Source organism: Mustela erminea, chromosome 21, assembly GCF_009829155.1.
Source record: "Mustela erminea isolate mMusErm1 chromosome 21, mMusErm1.Pri, whole genome shotgun sequence".
Lineage (NCBI taxonomy): Eukaryota > Metazoa > Chordata > Mammalia > Carnivora > Mustelidae > Mustela > Mustela erminea.
Genome location: NC_045634.1, coordinates 4,078,027 through 4,083,349, shown reverse-complemented (window position 1 = coordinate 4,083,349; position 5,323 = coordinate 4,078,027). Strand labels below are relative to the sequence as shown.

General features: G+C 40.1%; 1 pseudogene; it reads right to left on the bottom strand.

Moving 5' to 3' along the window:
• Positions 1 to 2,313: 2,313 nt before the first annotated feature.
• On the bottom strand, positions 2,314 to 2,682 carry LOC116581983 (annotated as a pseudogene).
• Positions 2,683 to 5,323: the final 2,641 nt, after the last annotated feature.

The following is a 5,323-nucleotide window of genomic DNA, read 5'->3' as shown; positions in this document are numbered from 1 at the left end:
TTCCCCTTCTTCCCTTCTAGGTTCTTCGGCTGGTCTGAGAATTAAATTGACATAAGACAGATTAACAGGAGAAAACCAAACTTAATTTCTTACGTTTGGGAGCCCATGAAAATATGAGACTCAAGGAAGTGACTAGAGCAGGCAGGTTTTATACCTTTTAGACAAGGAAACAACAAATCCGTGAAGCCCTGGCAAACCAGGGTTTGGGCCTGGGTGGCAAATTAGTGAAGAAGTAATAGGTTTTGTTTATCATGACTTCTTGTCCTCAAATTCCTTATCTCTGGTGGTGCCTCCCGACTACAGGAAAGGTGCCTTTCACCATGGGAGATTTCGTTCCTGCTCTCGGAGGGACAAGCGAGGTCAGAGTGCCCTTCTTGCACTGGCTGTTTCTCAAGTAACATTAATTCAAAATAATCAACATGCCAAAGTGGCATATTGGGGGGGGTATATTCTGCTCCCCTTCAGGGCACATAATTTTTCACACTCAAATAAAAGAACTACAAAAGCCTTCTTTCTTTAAGTCATAAATCTGTGACTTGAACATACCTTCTTCCCACCCCCACCAAAATCTAGGTTCCGTGTGACAGATATGCAAGCTTTGGTTAGCTTTCTCTTTCTCTTTCTTTTTTCTTCCCCTCCTTTCTGACTTCCTCCTTTCCCTTCCCTTTTCTGTCTTTCTCCCTTCCTTCCTTCCAGTCTCTCCCTGCCACCCTCCCTCTCTTTCTTTCTTTCCTTCTTTCTCATTCTTTTCTTACTTACTTTCTTTCTTTTCACTGAAGTGTAGTTGACACACACCACTGTATTGGTTCCAGGTGTACAGTGCAGGGATTTGACAAGTCTATACCATATATTATGCTCACCATGAGTGCAACGACGGTCACCATGCATGATTACAACATCGCTGACTATATTCCCTACGCTATGCCTTTTATCCTCCTGTGGGTAAATTCCTTTTGTATTCATGATTGCCTTCTCTGGGTATCCTCCACTTAGGATCCCAAGATCCTTGGAGATCTTAGTTAAGTTAATATTTATGGAATGCCTACAGTGAACTAGATGAAGGTAATGTATTAATAGCCTTATTAAAGTGTTGTTAAAAAATGGGCTGCTTCTTCTTTTTTTTTTTTTTTTTAATAATTTGATTTATTTACTTGACAGAGTGAGCAAGAGGGAGAGCATGGTGGGGCATTCGAGGGAGAGGGAGAAGCAGACTCTCCGCTGAGCAGGGAGCCCGATCCTGGGCTTAATTCCAGGACCCTGAGATCATGACCTGAGATGAAACCAGATGCTGAACCAAATGAGCCACCCAGGTGCCCCCAAATAGTTTATTCTAAGCCCCATGTCACCAAACCCAGACATTAACAATTTGTTTTGCCTCTCTCAGAAGTGGAATCTTAAATCAGTTAATCAGGAATCACCTGATTAGCTTAACTACCTGGTAGACCCCTGCCATCCCCTAAAGGAAAGTAACCTTTTAGTAACCAACCCACTTTCTGCCCAGTATCACTCATTTGTTCCTTCTCCCTTCTGCCTCTAAGCTTTTCATTTTGTACAGCTTTTGGAGCTTCTCTCTGCTGGTCTGGATGTTGCCCAATTCAAATCAATTTGTTTTCAAATAAACTTCAAAATCTTAATATGTCTCAGTTTATCTTTTAACCCTATATTCTGGGCATGGTTCAGTGGAAAGATGTTGGAGGGTGGTGTATTTGGTGGGAAATGTGGGATAGGGGAAATGCGAGGCAGGGGATCTGGGTGGGAGAAGAGGCAATGGGGGGAACTAGGGTGGAGGAGTGGGGAAGAGTGTGTGGGGCAGGGAGTGTAAGGATGAATAGGGGTGCAGAGGACACGGTATCTAGCACCACACCAGAACAAGTAGGTAGGATCCCAGTTCTCTGGAGAAAGACATTGATTGAATAGCAAGAAGCCTAAGAGAAAAAAAGTGGGAAATGTGAGAATGGGTGAAAAACATCCACAAATGTTGTCACTTCCAATTTTGCATATTACCCAGGGGGTTGTGAATTCCATGACTGGAATCCAAAACCCTCTCTTCAAACAATTCCAACATCTTTCTTTCTTTCCTTCCTTCCTTCCTTCCTTCCTTCCTTTCTTCCTTCCAGATTTTATTTGAGGGTAAAGGGGGTAGAGGGGAAAGGAAAGAGGGGGAGGGAGAGGGATAAGCAGCGCCAACATAGGACTCGATCTTAGGACCCTGAGATCAAGACCTGAGCTGAAACCAGGCGTCAGAAGCTTAACCGAATGAGCCACCCAGGTACCCCAAACACCTCCAACACTTTTTTTTAGACAAAATTTTTAATTTTATTTACTCTAATAGGTAGTAATAGTCTCAAAAGTCTTTCTCTTCATCAGATGTCTGATCCCCTTGCAAAACTTTTGGTCTTTGAACTTGAAGGTGGAGCTTTACTCCATCAAGAATGTGATGTTCTTGTTGTAGTGCATTCTGAAGTTCCTCTTCTGAAGAAAACTGAATCCAACCCATACCTCTGTGAAATCCAGTCTCTCTGTCAAAAGGTATGGTGCACTTTTGTACATGACCAAACTGTGCAAAGTGTTCTCTCAGTTCACTCAAGGCCGCGCGGTCCAGGGGATTTTTCTGACAAAAGCCACGGGCCAGCTAACACTTGTTCGCAGCGCCACAGCACCCCTCATTGCAGAGGAAGCCATCTTTAGATCGAGGACCTCAGCGACCTGTCACCTCCAACATTTTTAAAAGAAAGAAAGAAACAAAAACACAGTAACATGCTTGGGAGCATGGCAACAACTAACCTAGCCACACTTCCAAAGGGCCATGTTGTTGAAGATACTTAGCTAAGGAAACCAATCACTGTAGAATAGTTTCTGCTAAAGTCATTGTGAGCAAGACCAGTGCTTATAGTCAAAAGGTTTGAAAAATATCTTTACCTAAATTTTATTTCATGCTGACTTCACACTTTCCCCACCCTTAAGAGTTTACAGAAATAATTTCACTCTCTACCAAGGAAACTAAAATTATAATTGACAAATGGCTTTAGAAGAAAAATAAGAGCATGAAGAATTTGAATAAAGGGCTCAAATATCTTCCTTTCTGCCTAATAAAACTCTTAATATCAAACCATAAGAAATGCAAATGAAAGGACCAAGGGGTCATAGCTGGGGCTAACTACTCTTGGTAACTCCTAGGAATTCATAAAACTTTTTATGACCTGTATAGAGCTTGAAGACTTTTGTTTGTGCTACCACAACTGTCTTTTGAAATGAATTAAAAGGAAAAATTGTAGATCTTATTAGGTATTTCTCCAGTACTACAAATCTAATCAGGAAAATATTTAACCCTTTCTCCTCGGTAGGGTAAAAAAAATAATTTTTCCTCTACCTTTCTGAGTTCTTGGCTGAGACAAAGGTAATAAAAGAGAGATTAATTTTATTACAGGTAATAAAAATCAGATTAATAAGAGAAAAACAAACAGAAGTTTATTAACATTTATATCCCATGTGCATGAGAGGGTACCCAGAGAAAATGAGTGACTCTCACTGGTAACCCACGCCACCATCTTAAATACTGTCTTTGACTAAAGGCAAAAGAAAGAAAAGCATGGGGGAGGGGTGGAGGACCAGTTATGTGAGGTAATCCGGAAAAGCACAGTAAGCAATGGTAAGGGTAATTATGTAGATTTAAATTGCCTCTTTCTCCACTGATAAAATTCTCTGGAGATTTACTCATTCTTCTCTTCCTGAGAACAAAGAGGAGACCCCTTACACACAGAGATTCCTTTCACAAATATAAATTTCTCTTACAAAAGGATAACTTGTCTTGCCTTCAGAGCTTCTCCTATGTCTGCTGTTCCTCAAAGTCATTCTTTTTTTTTTTTTTTAATATTTTATTTGTTTATTTGACAGAGAGCTAGAGAGAGAGCACAAGTAAGCAGAGCGGCAGGGAGAGGGGGAGAGAGAGAAACAGGCTATCTGCTGAGCAGGGAGCCTGAAGTGGGGCTCGATCCCAGGACCCTGGAATCATGACCCGAGCCGAAGGCAGCTGCTTAACCAACTGAGCCACCCAGGCGCCCCGACCTCAAAGTCATTCTTAAGCCAAAGAGCTATATTTTGGAGTGGCATATGCTGCCCCCTCTTCAACCCCAGGATAAAACATGAAGCTATGTTTTGATCATGGAAACAATAGTAATTGCAAAGCATGGAATATTTGTGCTCCTTCCTTTTTGGCAGGGTGCAGTAGCTCACTTTTCGGAATCTGTTAAGGACGGAAGGTGGAAGAATGGAAGCTTGGATATTTTTCAACATTCTTGTTTTTCCTTAGCTGTTCCCTGATTCTTCAAGAGGCCTGTACCCTGTTATATGCTATATGTAGAAAAAAATCATGTAGGACAAATGTAATAAATTGAAATATAAAAATGATTTACAGAGAAGTACATCTCTAGGAAACCATTTTCTCTGGAGCTTTCCCCAAAGTTTCTGGGAATTTATGAAATGCTTTTGCTGATGAACCTTATTTTTAGCTATACCCTATGGCAGTCTCCTTGCAAAAGAAATGGGAATTCTGTTTATGCTACAGAAATTGAAGTTCTGCACAGCAGTCAATAGAAAATAATGGATATCAATTACACAGCTGGAACTGCTGACTTGATCAGATTTTATAACCCTCTTCTCTGGGGGTCTTTTTAATAAATCTATGGAGAGTAGTATCGTGTGTTTTATGGGAATGCTCTGATGTTTTATTCTATATATAGAAACAAGTCACTAAAGGCAGTTTGACCACCTTACAGTAACTCACATTCCTAAATACATAAAAATTAATGAAAAACAGACACAGAATATTAGATTTTTATTAGGTCTGGAAGAAGTTGTTATCTTTGGTTTCTAGGACTTAAAAGGCACTTTGATTTCTTTATTATTATTATTATTATTTAGTTTGTATTGTTCATCTCTACTCAGAAGAAAATTAGAAGACATGTTGCATTGGATAAGATCCAACAGTCTTTTTCCTCCTCTCTGATTTGTCTTCTCCTTGACTACTCCTTGCACTGGAAAGGATATGACTTCTAATCTAATTTTATCTGTAAATCTCATCTAATTTTCTTTTTGTAAATTGAAGGTGATAAAAGCATCTACTTACAGGTAAGGTTGCCCTAAGGATGAAATGAGATACTGCATGGAAAGAATTCAGAGCAGTTCCTGCTGCACTGCAACTTCTTAAAAATGTTGATGAGTCATCAGTCCAAGCCCTGGCTGATTCTGTCACTGTTTCTGATCAATTTAGAGAATGATCTTAGTAAAAACAACAATTATCAAAGTGTGTATTCCTCATTTCCTC